The sequence below is a fragment of the Nycticebus coucang genome, chromosome 20 (genome assembly GCF_027406575.1).
Source record: "Nycticebus coucang isolate mNycCou1 chromosome 20, mNycCou1.pri, whole genome shotgun sequence".
Taxonomy (NCBI): domain Eukaryota; kingdom Metazoa; phylum Chordata; class Mammalia; order Primates; family Lorisidae; genus Nycticebus; species Nycticebus coucang.
In genome coordinates, this window is record NC_069799.1 from 47260373 (window position 1) to 47279388 (window position 19016).

The 19016-nt window shown below is 34.2% G+C and overlaps 1 protein-coding gene across 1 annotated transcript in view; it reads left to right on the plus strand.

Annotated features, from left to right (window-relative positions):
• Positions 1-19016, plus strand: part of ODAD2 (outer dynein arm docking complex subunit 2) — a 188206-nt gene that overhangs the window by 63609 nt on the left and 105581 nt on the right. The gene's annotated exons all lie outside the window — the stretch shown is intronic.

Below are 19016 nucleotides of genomic sequence, written 5' to 3' on the forward strand. Positions count from 1 at the left end.
ATGATAAAAAAAAAAAAGTAAAATGTGTTATCACATAAATATTCACAAGATTGCCAAATCATCACTTAAAGAGATTAAATGTTACCTTGGATGAGATGGAGGGCCAAGCTGGGCATATTGGGAGGATTATACAATACTCAGTAATCAATTTCCCATGTGGAAACCTCCCTTCAATCAACAAATTTTTTCTCTGCCTCCTAACTCAGGAGTATCTATCTATCTATCTATCTATGCATCCATCCAACTAGGGTTCTAAGTAGTTCTTTGTAGCATTCTCAGTATCCTTCTTGTTTCTCATGGATTCAGCAAATAATTTGAGTACCTAAAAAGAGCTGTGAACTGGTGAGGGGGAAAGACAAAGGATTTTAAGCTATGATCTTGTCCCTTAAGTAATTCATTGTCTAATTTGGAAGAAAAGTGGTATACTTCAAGAACAATAGCAAGAATATATATGTATGTATATATATGTATACACACACTCATATATATATAGATATAATATGTTACATTTAAGGTGGGAGGAACCCAAATGGATTAAAATTGTGACATTAGGGTTCTCCAGAGAAACTGAACCGCCAAGATGTATGTGTGTGTGAGTGCACGCTTTCATCTAACCACATGTCTCATACACAAGTACTAATGCCTCCAATAACTTAAGTTTGTTACTGGTCCCTTAGTCTTGGGGATTTCAGACACTAAGGAATTCAAATTGCACACATGATAACTTTAAGGGAGGAATATTGGGTGGACTTTGCAAACAATTTTCTAATGTATTTATTTTTTTGAAACACATGTGGTATTCTTTAGAACCTGGTAAACACTTGTCAGAAATGGCTTTGTGTCTTTCTTTTGATCTTTGGTTCTCCTTTACTTTTTGCTTATTCAAATATACTTGGCCACCAGCTACTGCTAAACTTTTGGAATACATTTCCTCCTTCCTGCTCCCAGTTGGGCTCTGTCATCTTTTACTCCAACTATTGAAATAGGTCTTATTTGGCATCACCTCAAGTCTTCTCTTTCCATTTCAATACCTTCCTGCACAGCATTGAAATTATTTTCCTAAACTACATGTCTAATAATATTGTTTCCTTGGTCCCAAGAACCTTCAGTGACTTCTCAATGGCTTAGAAACCAAACCTAAGTTACTTAGCTGGGTATTCAAAGCATTTGCCTTCTGGCTCCATTCTACCTCTCTGCCTTCATCTTTTACTTGCAAGTATTAATTGTGGAAGTTACATTCTTATTGATTTATTCCTCTATTCATTAAACAAATATTCATTAAGCCTCTTTTGAGCTAAGACTTGGATTTATAACGGTAACAAAAGCAGCATTCCTACTCTTTTGGAACTTACAGACTATTGTGTGTGTGGAACACAGACTGTATGCTTAGTCAATAAGCAAATAAAATGATTTCAGACAGTGTTACATGCTATGAAGAAAAGAAAACAATATGCCTGAAAGAGAGTGACTGGTGGGAAGTGGTTACTTAACATAACCACGGTAGAACTTCTGTAAGTTGACCAGCCAAGGCACTGTAACAAAGTGGTCAACATATGGAGGTGGTCAACCTAAGGAACTAAGCCTGCTGTATGTTGGTGCATGTCTGGTCTATGAAAATTAAGGTGGTTAGTGTAAGGAGGTTGGCAACTATGAGGGTTCTACTGTATTTTTAAGGAAAGTGTTATTTTTATTGACTTTCTTTCCAGTTGTGTCCTTTCTTTCCAGTTCTATCCTTTCCTTCCTTCAAGGAAAAGGGCCTGAGAAAACATTTATGCTTTTCTTATTCTGGATCTTAAATAATTGAACAAGTTTTGAAACAACTATATACAAAAAAAATCATTGATGAAATAGCAGGCCCCAAGGATGTGATTGAGATGGGAAGACAGACAAGTGAAGTAATAATTGAAAAATAGTCAAATAAATGATGAGATGACAGTAAGTAAGAATTTTGGAATTTTATAAAAGGCTTGGCTTGTGGTTAATGGTATGAAAACTATAAAAAAAGAGCAAAAGTAGAAAAAAATTATATTTACCCTATCCTAAACTCTATAACACGTTGCAAATGCAGTGAATTATTAACCTGTCAATAATATCTGATAGCTAATTCATACCTCTTCAGAGCTCAAGATTTTCCCCCAAATAAATGTCATGGTCATTTGAAATATAGCCAACATTTTCTTTTTCATAGAGAAGGTGAGATGAGGGGGAGAGAATGGGTTCTGGAAGAAGTGGGGATTTGCTATCAGAGATCCAGTTTTGCATTATAGGACATCAGGAGAAATGGAGTCTAAGGAAAAGCCACATGGACATGCCATTTTACTTTGTCAACAACAGACTTTTTGCCTGGGGAAACTGCTGGAGACACTTTGGAGTGAAAAGAGCACAAGAGACATTGATTTTCAGATTGGAACACAATGAAACTATGATAAACTTTTAGAGATTTGGAGTGGACAAGGTTTATTGTTTGAGCTCAAAAGTGAATGGAGATGTGGTCTCAGGGCAAAAGGAATCACAGATTATTGTGAGATTGTGTTTGAGGCCATTTATTACAAAAGCAAGCAGATAGAGTCAGACAAATAGCTTCCCCACAGTCAGGAGACTATTAAAATAATATATTCTTTCTTAATAAAATAATCCCCCAAATCATACAAAGTTTTGCAAAAGATGAGTGCCCATCGACCCACAAATGGACTAACAAATTGTAGTACATGTATACCATGGAATATTATGCAGCCTTAAAGAAAGATGGAGACTTTACCTCTTTCATGTTTACATGGATGGAGCTGGAACATATTCTTCTTAGCAAAGTATCTCAGGAATGGAAGAAAAAGTATCCAATGTACTCAGCCCTACTATGAAGCTAATATATAGCTTTGACATGAAGGCTATAACCCAACTATAGCACAAGAAAATGGGGAAAGGGCCACGGGAGGGGAAGGGAGGGGGGAGGTTAGAGTGGAGAGAGGGTAATGGGTGGGGCCACACCTATGGTGCATCTTAGAATGGGTATAGGCCGAATATAAATGTCTACATACTAAAGGCCGAATACAAATGTCTACATACAATAACTAAGAAAATGCCGTGAAGGGTACGTTGAACAGTTTGATGAGAATATTTCAGATTGTATATGAAACCAGCACATTGTAGCCCTTGATTGCTTTAATGTACATGGCTATGATTAAACAATTAAAAAAAAAAAAAGGAAAAAACGTTTTAAAAAGCGAGTGGTCAGAGCTTAGAAATGAAATAGAGAAATTATTAAACTAAAAGCCTGGATAGAAGAAAAAGAAATATAATATACACAACTGAAAACAGTCAGGAATATGGTATATAAGAAATACAAAATAAACTGAAAAAATATATAAATGGTAATAGAAAAAAATGATAAATATGGAACCCAAGAAGATCTAGTATAAATCTAATGGGTTTTCCTCATGAAAAGGCTGAAACCAATGGAACATGATTTTCATTGAAGATATAACAGAAGAAAACTTTTCTGTGATTCAATAGGTCAAAAAGACCCCAAAGTTGCATATTAAAAATAAAGGAAAAAAAAATGCATCCAGTAAAAAGAAGCAAACCATGAGGACAGATTGGCTTTAAACTTCTCTGCTACTGCTTTTAATATCAAAAGACATTGATTAAAACATTGTGTGAGAGAGAAAATATTGCCTAAGAATTTCATACTACTAGTCAAGCTATCCTTCAAATATGAAGCCAATAGCACATTCTTAAGCATACAAGACATTAATGAATATTGTTAGTACTCACTGGCTGTCCTTGAAAAAACTGCTTGAAAATCCAATCAAGAAGTTACTCAGGCCATGTGGCTTATGCCTGTAATCCTAGCTCTCTGAGAGGCTAAGGCAAGTAGATCACTTGAGCTTAGGAGTTCAAGACCAGCCTGACCAAGAGTGAGATCCCATCTTTTTTTTTTTTTTTTAAACTTTTTTTTTTTATTGTTGGGGATTCATTGAGGGTACAATAAGCCAGGTTACACTGATTGCAATTGTTAGGTAAAGTCCCTCTTGCAATCATGTCTTGCCCCCATAAAGTGTGACACACACCAAGATCCCATCTTTAAAAATGGCCAGGCATTGTGGCAGGCACTGTAGTCCCAGCTACTTGGGAGGCTGAGGCAAGAGGATTGCTTGAGCTCAGGAGTTTGAAGTTGCTGTGAGCTATGATGCCATGACACTACCTAGGGTGACAAAGTGAGGCTGTCTCAAAAAAAAAAAAAAAAGAGAGAGAGAAAGATTACTCGAAAGAAAGTATTTCAAAAAACCTTTAAAACTATGACTAAAAAGTACCAACGGAGAACATAGAATTCATTTAAATATTAAACTAAGGCCAAACAATGGTGGAATTATCACTGGAGAGAATCATCTTAATCTTCCAGATATTTATAATGATAATGTAATAATTCAATGGACAAAAATAAAAACCAAGTCAGTGCAGGAAGGCTAAGTGTGCAAATTTTATCATCTTTCACATAAACAGGTCAGTAGATATGTTACAAGCCATTTTTATTTATCTGTCATCTATCCATCCATTTATCTATCTCTCTTACCTACCCATCCATCCCTCTATTTACCTATAGGTGTAAAGAGGTCTCCAAAATAATGTACATTAGCTATTAATAATTATTAATTCAGGGTAGGATTTGGGGTCATTTTTTACTTCTTTGTATTTTTCTGTAGAATCTTTATGACCAATATATATCATCTCCGCAAAATCAAAGTCCTTGCACAATTCCACTTTGTTCATATGAAGAGTGTATAATGCTTAAGTGTATGGATTCAGGAATCATTGCGTGGAATCCCAGTCTCAGCACTGTTTTTCTTTTGGCAAACAACTTGGTACCTTGGACCCTTTCCATAAAATGGGGATAGTATGGTACCTATATCACTAAGTCATTGTAACGCTTAAGTGAATTTATATATATAAAGTACTTGACACATATTAAGTGCTGGTTAAATGTTGACTGTATTGTTGACGGAGCAGGAAGCTTCGATTAATATCAGTTTAATAAGATAATATATAAATGGAAAATGAAAGTCAGATTTTATAGTATCTGTATTCATCTGTATATGAGAATTTTGTCCTTAATTCCATGTGTTTCTCTTACATTAAGTTAATCATGCCATTCAGCCATAAATTGAAACAAGGGGGCCATGATAATTAACCTTATACTCTAACCTGCAGTCAGGGAGCTTTGAGGGCATGGTGCAGACATGTAAAAAGGCAATGATAATTCAGGTCTTTGTGTGCTAGGCTAATAAATCTGGGTTTTGTTTTAAAGTCAACTGAGAGTCACTGAAAGGTTTTAGGCATGAATTGAGACTGGAAACTTTGTTAGGGAGTCACTGCTGATCACCCGCTTACAACAAGCCTGTGGAATCTAATACAATAGAAAGGGCTATGAGAGAAGAGAATGGTTATGATCAAACATGAGTTATAAAGAAGGGAAGTCTTGGATGGTATTTAGGTTAGGTAGCTAGCTAGGTAATGGTAGCACTTACTGATGCAGGGAGTTTAAATGGAGAGCTGGTGACTCAGCTTCAGGAGGAGAGGGGCATGGTCAATTTGTCCATCATTATATCCCCAATGCCCAACCCAGTACGAGTCTCTGGGTAGACTCTCAACAAACACTTATTGTGCAAAGAATGAAGGGTGAGTCTGTGATGGCTGTGCAGATATTGGGCATGGTTTAAGACACTGAAGGAGAGAAAGAGTGAGAAGAGGACAGAAACAGAAGCCTGTTGAATCCAATCTTTTTAAGGTACCTAAAACAAACAAACAAACAAACCTGAGAAGGACCAATCAGAGAGTTTTGAGGGGAACTAGAGGAGAGACTTATTGAAAAAGGAAAAGGAAGAGTATTTAAAAGAGAGAGTAAGATCAAAGGTCTCAAATTCCATAGCAAAGCCTTGTAAGATAATGACTAAACTGTCTTTTGTGCAAGTTGGTGAATCTTTCTGTGCTTGTGAATATGGCTTTTCCCACAAAAATTTTGCTAAGCACACCAAGGTAGTTTCAGAAAACAGTATTTCGAGTTTGGTAAGAATCCAAACATCATTATTCTTGGCATCAAATTTCAGACATGGCTGAACAGTTATGTTACTGTGAGGATTGTAAGGTTTATTGCATCTTTGAGCTTTTAGTTAGACGGTAAGGAAATGACAAATACCTCTCCCCTAGGTAAGTCTTACATAATTCACGGGCTAGGAACTTGTTTTAATGACTGATAGTTTTATGTTTTAGTGATGTGGCTGTGGCTGAGGCTAAAACTTAGGTCACACGTTGGGATAAACATAAACTCTTAGTGCAGTGTTACTAACTTTGTGCAGTAGAAATCTCTTCCCTGGTATATTTCTTGATGAAAATGAAAATATCATCTTAATGATAGTAGTTTGGCTACTGAGTTAAACATGATTTTTAGGGAACCAATGTAGACTTTTTTCAGTACTTGAGATTACTGCTTTTAAAAATTCAACGTAAGTTATTTCATTTTAATTACACCCCTTCCTAGAAATCTAAAATGGGTAGATATCCCAATAGGTATCCTAGAGTACTAAATTCATGAGAAAGTAGATTTATGTATGCTGTATTTTCATTTATTGTTGACTTCTAATGTCTATTTGATAGGTACAGAATTCATCTGGAGGTAATTTGGGACTTCCAGTATATAAGATCACACCAACATTGCAAAAAAACATTAATACTTATGTTTGAGGGATGTAATTTTCTAATAAAATGCCATCAACTTTTAAACAATGAAAAATATTGATGCTAAAAGCCACAGAAAATATGATTTATTTTCCACACCTGAGGATCTTTGTTTTAAAAAAGTGTTTAAATTATTACTTTGAAATAACATTAGACTTACAGAAAATTTGTAAAAACAGAGTACAGAAATCAGAGTTCCTACATACCCTTAATATACCCTATAGTTATATAGGAACCCCAGAGTTCCTATATACCCTTAATATACTCTAATAGTTCCTATATACCTTTCACCTTCCCTTAATCTTAACATCTTACCTAATCATAGTAAAATTACAAAAATCTTCCATGGTTCAAGTCTGTTTTTTTTTTACTTTGAAGAGTATTTTAGAGTTTTCCTCCTGTGGATTTAGTTTATTTTTCCTCACTTTATTCATAAGTTTTTAATCTTTATTGACGATGTAAATATTTTAGCCCCCTACTATTATGTCTTTCATCCTGATTTGATTTTATAAAGATTATTGAATTCTGTTTATCAACTCTGTATCCTGTACCTCATGTAATTCCCTCATGTGAGTCTATTTTATTGTTAATTTTCCAGGGCAATGTTTGACAAACTATGGCCATGGGCTATATCTTGTTTTTGTACATAAAGTCTTTTTTTTTGAGACAAAGTCTCACTCTGTTGCCCTGGATAGAACTCTATGGGATCATAGCTCACAGCAACTTTAAACTCTTGGGCTCAAGTGTTTCTCTTGCCTCAGCCTAAGTAGCTGGGACCACAGGCATGCACCACCAAACCTAGTTAATTTTTCTATTTTTTGTAGAAATAGGGTCTCACTCTTGTTCAGGCTGGTCTTGAATTCTTGAGCTCAGATAATCCACCCTCTTCAGCCTCTCAGAGTGCTAGGATTACAGCTGTGAGCCACCACACCCAGACTGTACATAAAGTTTTAATGGAACATAGTCACATTCATTCATTTAAATATTATCTTTGGCTGCATTTCTGCTACAGTGGCACAGTTGAGTAGTTGCAACAGAGAACCAATAATCCACAAAGGCTAAAATGCATACTACCTAGCTCTTTACAGAAAAATTGACTGTACTCTGCCCTGGGGTAATCTCAAAAAAGTTTTACTCCTTCACAAATTCTTATACTTTAAATTGATTCCTTTCATCAAATTCTCTAAAAAGAGTGAGTCTTTTTGCCTTATTCCCAATTTTTGGTGGAAATGCCTCTGTCTATTTGTGAAGTAAAATTATGGCTTTAGATCTAAGGTATACATATTTTATTTTTAGTATTAAAAAGTATCTCTCAATTTCTATTTTTGAAGTGTTTTCTAAATCAGGAATAGATGTTACATTTTTGTCAGAGGCTTTTTGAACATTTGTGCAGACTATGCTCCATATGTTTCATTATGATTTTTTCTCATATTTATTAATATGGTGGATGCTATTAATGCATTTTTAAACATTGAACTAACCTTGCATTCCTGGGATAAATTTCACTTGTATATATGTTATCTTAATGTGGCAGAGGATTCTGTTTGCAAAGTTTACTAAGTATTTTTGTAATGATATTCATTAGTGATATTGCTTTGTGGTTTTTCTGTTTTCTGGTATTGATGTTACATTTGCTTCACAGAAAGAATTGGCAAGTTTTCTCTCATTTTCTCTACTCTGAAATAATTTATTGAGCCATGGGACTATCTGGGCTTTGAAGGTTGGTAGAAGTCTCCTGTGTAATAATATCAGCCTACTTTAAAAAAATTATCTTTAATAGCTTTCTCTAGTTCTTCTGTGAAAACTGGTCTATTTACGTCTTTTAACAGGGTCAATTTTGGCCATCTGTGTTTTCTTAGGAAATTATCAATTGCATTTAGGTTTTCAAATTTCCTTGAATAGTAGCCTACAGAGTAGTTTCTTCTGATTTTAAAATTTTGTCTGTGTCAATGATTATTTTTTGTTTTAATTTTTGTATATGTGAGCTAGCTTTCTCCCAGTTTCTCCTTTGGTCAGGTTAGCTTGATCATTTCTCTATTTTTGACTGTTTTCTGAAAAAGTCATATGCTCTTTTATTATTTTCCAATTTATTTTTCATTTCTGTATGTTCATGGGGTACCAGTGCAATATCACTACCTTGCTATGTTACACTATGGTGAAGTCAGGGCCTTCAGTATACATCACTGAAGCAACACAGGTAGTGCCCACCAAGAAACCTCCCGTCATCCACCCCATTGAATCTCCACTGTCTATCCTTCCACATTCTGGTTCCTTGTGTACACATTATTAAGCTCTCATTTAGAAGTGAGAACATGTACTATTTGTTTTTATACATTTGATTTATTTCACTTAACATGATGGCCTCCAGTTCCACCCTTGTTGCTGCAAGAGGTATGAAGCAGAAGAAAGTTTATTAATTGGGTATACTGTGCTTTTATTCTCCACCTCATAAATTTCTCTTTTTATCTTTATTTCTTCCTTTCACTCTCTTTTGGCTTCTTTTGTAGCTATTTTTTTAAATTATTTTTATTTTTTTAAAAATGTAATAAAAGTAGTTTGTACTGTGCATTTTCCTTTGACACTGTTTTAAAGTTTACCCTGTAAAATCTAATATGTAGCACTTTCATTATCATCATCATTTTTTTTAGAAGTTTCTTAATTTCAGTTTGTATTTCCCTTTCAGCCCAAGAGTTTAATATAATTTTTTCTTAACTCCACAAAGAATCGATATTTTTAAAATGTTTTTTCTTAATTCCATGAGGAATTTTACTTTTTGCTTTGGTAGTTATTTCTCCTTATACTGCATTTTGGTCAGGGTGTGGAGTGTGCTGATTGTGGGATTTCAACTTTTATGAAACTTAGTGATTCCTTATGGCCTAATAGAAGATTAATTTTTGTGCATATTATGCAAGTACTTGGAATTCTTTATCAACCATGTAGAGTTTGATACATATTCTGAAGATGTACCTTATTATGTTACTTAGGTCTTCTATGTTACTTATTTTTTTGTGACCTTTATCTGTCTTATGCTATAAAAGCTGTAAAAAAATCTTTTTTTGTTAGTGTACTTCTGTCTAAACCTTCTTAGATCTCATGTAGTTTTGCTTCTTAAAGATTGATGCTGTATTATTGGGTGCATAAAGGTTTCAAATGTTTATGAATTGTGGTTTGTAATATTCCATGTGCCATTATTTGTCAGGTGTAATGTGTTTTGTCTTGATTTCTGCTTTGTCTGATATCAGAATCTTTACCCCTTCTTTTGTATTATGCCCATTTGCTTGGTATATTTTGGTCTACCTCTTTATTTTTCAGTCTTTCTGAAACACTTTGTTTTCAATGTGCCCTTAAATACAGTATATAAACGGGTATTTCTTTGTGGGGAGATTAAAGTAGTTTTTGTTTTAGTAAGCTAAACACATTCATGCTTACTGACATGATCAATGTTTGGCTTTGACAATGTCCTAATATTTTATAATTATTTACACTTTGGTATAAGATTTGTAGTCTTTGCTCTTTAATTTGTTGCTATTATTTAGAGAAGTTTGCATTTTGTTCTGATTATCTTTGTACCAATAATTTTTTCTATACCCTCTTTCTCCTTATTTAATCATTTACTATTTAGTTTCTCGTTTCTATTGGTTTCTTTTAACTCTCAATTATTGCCTGTATAGTAACCAGTGGTCTCATTCTCTTTTTCTCTTTCTCTCTTCCTTTGCCTCCCGTTTTTATAGTATATTATTTCTATTTTTCTACAAAAACATTCAAATGTTATTCCACCACTGACCCTTTGTTTTAATCTCAGATCAACAATTACATGTATATTAACATGTGAAATCCATGCAAATGTGATCTAATTTGTTGGTTTCATGGTGATCTTTTAGTTTGGAGCTCATTCTTAGAAATTTCAAGAATGGTTCATGGGTACAGAATTCTCTACTGTTTTATATGTTAAAACTATTTTTCTATAAATACTCAGAGGATAGCCTTGGTAGATATAATATTCTTGGTTCCCACTTTTTTCATTAAACTATTTTTTTAAAAAAATTCTGCCATTTTTACCTTGTTTCATAACTTCTTTTTTTAAAGTCTGATGCTTGTATAATGATTTTGATATTTTATAAGCTATTTGATATTTTTGCCTGGGGGCATTGAGAATTTTTCTTTATCTTTATAATCTAATAACTTTGATAGGTTTGCCTAAGAGTCAATCACTAACTATGTGGTTAATCTGTAAGGTAGCTTACACAGAAAAGTCAGAATAAATGATTAATTCTTCTTTAAAAAATGAATTTTTTGACATGTGAGTTGCCAGGGATCCCAGCAAACTCCAAGAATAATAAAGCCTATTTTAAAAAAACATTATTTGATCTTATGAATCTTCTTAATTTACTTAGTCTTTACTAGTTTTTTTTTTTTAATATAAAATGCCTGGCATGCATGATTCAAAACATACTGAGATTCTAATGCTTTAAGTTTTTCATTACTTAAAAATAACCTTAAAATTTAAAGATCAGCTTTCAAAATAAGTAAGTGCCTGCCTATAAAAGAGTTAAATTTCTTGTTCTTCAAAAGATAATCAGGAAAAAGTTATTTCTATTAATATTTTATAAAGGTCCAGAATTCTAAGAAATTTTACCTAACAATTTACCTAAATAATATGCTAATCTCCTATAATTTATCTTATAAAATATTTTCCTTCCACACATTGTAAAATAAATATTTGTTGAATTGATTGTTACATGGTCCAGTGTTATGTGATCATGTAATGAAAGACTCTTTTATAAAACATATGCGCAAGGATAGAATTAAAACTTACCATGGAATCTGTAACTCTAAATTTCCTCTCTTCTGTGGTTTAAACATAATCATGTTGCATTTACATAGATTTTTTTTCTCCAGTTTTTACATTGGGTTTATTTGTTCTTTTCAAAAAGGAAAAAAAGTAAAGCTATGCTTGTTTGTATACACAAGAGGTTTAATCTCCTTGTGGCCACCCGGATACATCTTTTGCCACAAACTCAGTCTTTGCAACCTTGTAGGGCTTATGCAAGACATGAAATAGAATATAGGCCTTGTATTTTTGTATCAACGGGAACATTTTCTTTCCTTTCCTATTTTATTTTTTATTTACTTTTTATTCGTATGCTTTTAAAAATATTAAGATCTAACTGAGATACAAAAAAGGCTAAGTGAAAAGTAATGGAGTGAATCATTTAACCTTCTGAACGTTAGTTTTCTTATTTTAAAACAAGCTCTAGGGATTTTTGAGGGGAAGATTATATTTTATTTCTCCACCTCATATATCCCATCCAGCCAGTTGTGAAATGCATTCAGTTTAATACCTGAATAAATGGGCTGCTCACTACCATTTCTTGTGTGAGAGAGTATATGTGTATATGCGTGCTCACAATGAAATAACAATTTTTTCAACTTTTAATTTTTTGAAATATACAACATATAAAAGAAGGTGCATGATGTAAATGAACACATCAGTAAATTATTGGAAAAGGAAGACTTATTGGCTGCCACCCAAGCAAGAAATAGAATATTATCATTACTTTAAAGTCCCCTGTCTGCCTCTTCTATCAAAGCCTACTCAATGCTACCTCTCCATACTCTGGGGATAGCTCTGTTGTTGCCTTTTACAGTAATTAGGAGCTTGCTTTGTTTTTATAATTTTACACTTGAGAATGCAACCCTATAAACTACAGTTTAGTTTTGTTTCTATTTGCAGTGTTTATGAATGGAAGCATAGTGTTCACTTTTTTTTTCTTTTGCTCAGAATTATGAGTAGTTTTTACACTTAAGTACTAAGCTTGATGGGTTTTAACAATTGTATATAGCCATGTAAACCGCCAGCCAAAAGTAATTATAGGACATTTCCTTCACCCAGGGAAGTTTAATCATGCTATGTCCTAATCAGTTTTCATGATATTCTGCTCTAAGCAACCCTTTTTTTGATTTACATCACTATAGATTAGCTTTGCCTATCCTTAGAGTCCAGTTTCTGGGTCATAAGTTACATGTTTAACTTTATTATTTATTATTAACTTTATTATTATAGAAACTTTTAAATTATACGTCAGAGTGATTATACAATTTTACACTTCTACCTAGTGCCAGCAATTTTAGTGTTGTCAGTCTTTTTAAAAAGTTAGTCATTTGAATAGGGTGTAATGGTACATCATTGTAGATTTCATTTTCATTTCCCTGGAAACTACTGACGTTGTACAGACTTTCACGTTGTTGTTGCTCCTGTGCATACATTCTTTTGTGTTCTCTTCAAGTATTTTGCCCAATGTTAATTGGATTGATTATCTTTTTGGTTGATTTAAAGAAGTCCTTTACAAATTCTGGGTTTATACCCCTTATGAGATATATGTATGTACAGTAAATTTTTTTTTCTTACTAAGCATTAAGGCTGCCTTTTTGAGCAGAAACTTTTAGTTCACTTTATTAATTTTTCTTTTTCGGCTAATGAGTTTTAAGTCCTGTCTATGATCAAAGTAGATCTTAAAAATGGAATGAAGTGAGGTCAAAGTTATTTTTTTTCTCATACAATATCCAATTATTCCAGTATCATTTATTGAAAACACTATCTGATCAACTTGCTACCTTGGTTGAAATTCAGCTGACTGTAAATTAGTAGGTTAATTTCTGAATTCTTTTTGACATGGGTCTATTTTTCTATCCATATGCCAATCCTGCACTATCTTGATTTCTATACTATACCTTTGTAATAAGTAATAGAAATCCTCTTTTTGAGATACTTTGAGCTACTCTAGGTGATATGTATTTTATATAAATTTTAGAATCATCTAAATCTTTTTAAAAGCTTTGTAGGACTTTAGTAAGTACTGTATTGTTAGGAATCTGCAGCTCAACTTAAGGAAATTGGAAATCTTAATGACACTGAGACTGTCAATCCATTAAGATGATAGGTATCTCCATTTATTTGGGTCTTCAGTTTTTCTCTGTAATATTTTGTAGTTGTCAATGTCGAGTCTTTCACGTTTTGCATTATAGTTTTTCTAGTTATCTGTTATTGTGATTGGTAATTATTTTGAATTCCTTTTCCATTTGTTTGTTGTAATTTATAGATACATAATTAATTTTTGAATATACATTTGCCTGTAGTCCCAGCTACTTGGGAAGTTGAGGCAAGAGAATTGCTTAAGCCCAAGAGTTTGAGGCTGCTGTGAGCTGAGATGTCATGGCACTCTACCGAGGGTGACATAGTGAGACTCTGTCTCAAAAAAAGAAAATTACAAATTCAATTTCTTTAATAGTTATGGCACTATGTAAGTTTTTTATTTCTTCTTGGTTCTTTTTTGATTATTTTTCTTCTCAAGAAATATATTCATTTATTTAAGCTTAGTTTAGTAACATAAGATTATTATAACGTCCTTGTATTAACTGTTTTATCATTTATAGATTCTATAATGATGGCATTTTCCTTCCTCCCTCTTGCTTCATCAGTCTCCTTTGGAAGCCCCGTACTCACTTTTGAAAATAACCTATGGTTATGACTCACACCTGTCATCCTAGCAATCTAGGAGGCTAAGCTGGGTGGATCATTTGATCTCTGGAGTTCAAACCAACTTGAGCAAAGTGAGACCTCATTTCTACTAAAAATAGAAAAATGAGCCAGGCATCCTGGCTGTAGTGGTGGGTACCTGTAGTCCCAGTTTCTTGAAGATCACTTGAAGCCAGGAGTTTGAGGTTGTGGTGAGCTGGGCTAATGCCATGGCATTCTAGCCAGGGTGGCATAGCGAGACTCTGTCTCCAAAACAAACAAACAAAAAATAAAACAAACCTGTGAAATAAAAATGGTTTTTACATTATAATGGTTTTACAAAACACACTATGCAACAGAGATCATATATTACCCACAAAGCCTAAAATATTTACTAGACCTTTACAGAAAAAGTTTGTCAATTCTTGTTCTAATAGCTTATCAATTTTATTCATCTTTTGAAAGAACTACTTTTGACTCTCTTCTCTTTCTTTGTCCATTTTCCATTTCATCAATTTCTGCTTTTATTTGTATTATTTTATTTATTACATATTTTGTGTTTAAATTTTGCTTTTTCTAGCTTTTTAAGGTAAAAGATGTGATCACTGATATTATTGGTCAATTCTTATATAATTTCTTAAGACTTTTTCTGTAAGCATTATTTTAGGTTCACAAATATGTTATATTTTCATTTTAATTTAGCTAAAAATATTTTGTTTTTTTATGATTTATCTTGGACCCATGGATTATTGACAACTGTTGCTTGATTTCCAAAACTTCTGGTATTTTCCAGATACCACATTGTTACTGATCTTAGTTTAAAACCATAGGTGAGAGGTAATAGTCTCTGTGATTTCAGTTCTTTTGTATTTGGCTTTATAGCCATATGGTCTGTTTTTGCAAATATTCCATTTTTATTGGGGAGAACAATGTGTATTCTGTAGAAGTTGTGTTTTTAAAATGTCGTTTGAGTCAAATTTTTTGTGTTGTTCAGTCCTTTCTATCTTTACCATGTTTTAAAACTTAATTTGTCAATTCCTGAGAAAGGGGTGTAAACATTTTCAGTCATAGTTTTAGACTCACTTATTTCTAGTTTTCTCTCTATACAGACGACCTTTGAACAACACAGGGGTAGGGGCACCAACTCCTTGTGGAGTCAAAAATCTGTGTCTCCCTTGATTCCCCAGAAAACTTAATTACTAATAGCCTACTATTGACCCGAAGCCTTAGCTAAACTATAACATAGTCAATTAACACACATTTTGTACGTGATATGTATTACATAATGTGTTTTTACAATAAGGTAACCTAGAGAAAAGAAAATGCTATTAGGAAAATCACAGGAAGAGAAAATACAGTCACTGCTCATTAAGTGGAAGTAGATCCTCAGAAAGGTCTTCATCATCATTGTCTTCACACTGCGTAGGCTGAGGAGGAGGCAAAGAAAGTGTTGGCCTTGCTGTCTCAGGGGTGGCAGAGGGGGAAGAAAATCCACATATAAATGGACCCACACAGTTTAAACCCATGTTGTTGAAGGGTCATCTGTATTTATACTTCTCTTCATTTATACTTCAAATGAGAAGCTGACTTCAATCCTTCTCCCTACGTGTAACCAATCTGCCATCTTCCTCCCTGTTCTCTCCCCTTTGCAGATGCTCCCCTCATGCCTATGTGGCTCTGATTCACTGTGCTGAACTGGCCAGCCACCTGGATGCTCTCTTTATCCTATTCAGGCTCTGGTAGCCAGGCTGGGCCACCTCCTCCTCATATGTCTCCCTCTTCACACTGCTCAGCCTTGGATTTCCTGTTGCAGGCTGCTCCCCTGTGTTGACTCTCTCCTCACCCTCTTCAGTCTTCATCTCCATACCCCAGGCTGATTCTCAGCACGGAAATCTCCCTCATTTTGCGAGGGGTCTGTCTTCCCACATTGGGCCATACCCCCAAAAATTGTTTTAGAGATTTTTTTTTTTTTGGTTTTTGGCCGGGGCTGGCCCAAAGATTGTTTTAATCATTTTATTTAGGCTCTGATACTTTCCACCTGTTTCTCCCTATACTTGTGGCGAGTCCCTCTTCATCCTCCTTGGCTCTAAGACCCTGTGCTGAACCACTACAAACAATCTTGTCTCCTCCCATCCATGAGTCCTTAGTTCTGTCCCACATAATTGTTTTGCTCTTCCCCTCATAATGGCATTAGGGCTGGGGAAAGGGTTTTATTATTTCTGAAGGATATTTTTACTTGACTTTAGAAGTTCAGTTGATGGTTCTAGGATTTTATAAATGCTATTCTATTGTCCTCTTGCCCTCACTGTTTCTTGTGAGAAGTCATCTGTCATTTGCTTCATAATTTCCCATACCTAATGTGCTATTGTCTGAATGTTTTATTCTCCCAAAATTCATACAGTGAAACTTAATTCAGAATGTGAGAGAATTTGGAAGTGGGACTTTCAGCAGAGTGGGAGCCCTCGTGAATGGAATTAGTGCCCTTGCAGAAGAGACCCCAGAGAACTCCCTTGCCCCTTGTACCATGTAAGGTTGTAGTGAGAAGACTGTGAACCATGCAGCAGGCCTTCATCAGACACAAAATCTGCCAGTCCCTTTGACTTCACAGCCTCCAGAACTGTAAAAAATAAATGTTTGTTGTTTACAAGCCACCTAGTCAATGCATTCTGTTATTACAGTTTATAAGGACTAAGACATAATGTACCTTTTTTCTTTGACTGTTTTTAAGATCTTCTGTTTGTAACTGTGATTTTTTTTTTAATTTTTTTTTTTTTTTGAGATCGAGTCTCACTTTGTTGCCCTTGGTCTAGTGCTGTGGCATCACAGCTCACAGCAACCTCAAACTCTTGGGCTTAAGCGATTCTCTTGCCTCAGCCTCCCAAAGTGGCTGGAACTACAAGTTCCCACCACAACTCTTGGCTAGTTTTAGAGATGGGGTCTTGCTCTTGTTTAGGCTGATCTCAAACTCCTGAGTTCAGGAAATCTACCCACCTTGTGTGTTGTGTGGTTTTCTTTGCTTTTATTCTGTTGGAGGTTCCACGAGCTTCCTGGACCTGTGGATTAATGCCTTTCATAATTTTGGGAAGAACTCAGTTATTCCCTTGACAAATATTCTTTGGTCTCTTTCTCTTCTTCTTTCTGGTGGTCTAATTACACATATGTTGTTTCATTTAATAATACTCTATAGACATTAGACTTTGGTTTCTCTTTCACTTATTATTTTAAGTTTGGTTATCTTATATTCTCTTTAAATTCACAGGTCCTTTTTCTCTGCTATGTCCTGTTTGCTCTTAAGCCCATCTGATAAATTCTTCATTTCAGATAAAATAGCTTTCAAATCTAGCATTTTTTATTTGAGATCTATATGTAGATATAAATACAGTTTTCATGTCGCTAGTCACAGAATTTCCCTTATTTTATAAACAGTTTAGAAAATTGCCTTGAGATTAGAAGACACAAATTTATTCTTTGTAATTAAACGATATCCAATTAGCAAATCACTTCAGTCATTAGAGTACATACATGCATGTACAATTGAAAACAACCCAGCAATAGTGCAGGTATGGGCAGCTCAATGGAGTACAATAGAGAAAGTAGATATATATTAAATATCTGTATCTATAGCTATCTATATAACTACCTATTAAAATTTAGTGTATAATCACAGATGTCCATGAAGAAAAGAAAGCTGGATTCCCCCTTTCCTTTTTACAAAAAAATTCAGGCAATTAAAAGATTTAAGTATAACAAACTAAATTACAGGAAAATATATTATAGTTTTATTGTCTTGGAATGTGGATGGCTATTTTAAGTATAAGATAAAGATCAAAATCATAGAGGAAATCATTGATAGATTTAATTAAAGAAAATTTTAAGTGTTTAGGAAGAATTAAAAAGAGAGAAAGAGGAAAAAATCTCCTTTATCTATGGAGATGGTAACCACAAACTGGTCATTAAAGTGAAAGGATTAAACATGTATCCTGTTAGGCTCCTTTGGGAAGGATAATTATGGATGCTAAAAATTTATAGTAGCAAAAGGTTATTGGGATAAGACTTTCTTAGGGTGACACAGTGTGACCCCATGGATTGTTATTTAATGAGAAGGGAAAACAACATCTTCACAATGGAAAGATCTGGGGATCACTAGAATAATTAAATGACCAAATTTGCCATTGCTAAAAAATTGGACAACTTGATGTTTTGTGTCTCTTGATGTGTTGCAATGCCTGGCATGTGATAGGCTCTCACTTAATATTTACTGTATGAATGAATCATTTTTCTGACAAAAAGCTTTCTAGAGTCTTTCTAATCATACTGCTTATACCAACCACAAGAGGATAGATCATCCTTCTGCTTTCTCAAGGCCAAAGAATTCTTGACATACTTTTCTATCAGCTGTCACATTCATGTCTTTCCTGCAAATTTATTTTTTTTTTACAGCCTCTTTAGAACAATAGATAGAGAAACATAAAACTTCAAGGATTTTTTTTTTTTTTTTTTTTGAGATAAGAGGCTCACTCTGTGGCCCAGGCTCGAGTTCAGGGGTGTCATTGCAGCTCACTGCAGTCTCCAACTCTTGGGCTTCAGTGATCCTTCTACCTCAGCTTTCCAACTAAGTAGCTGAGCCTACAGGCATTTGGCACCACAACTAGCTCTATCTATCTACCTATCTATCTATCTATCTACTTTTTGTAGAGATGGGATCTCATTTGTGCTCAAGCTGTTGTCAAATTCCGAGGCTCAAGTGATCCTCCTACCTTGGCCACTGAAA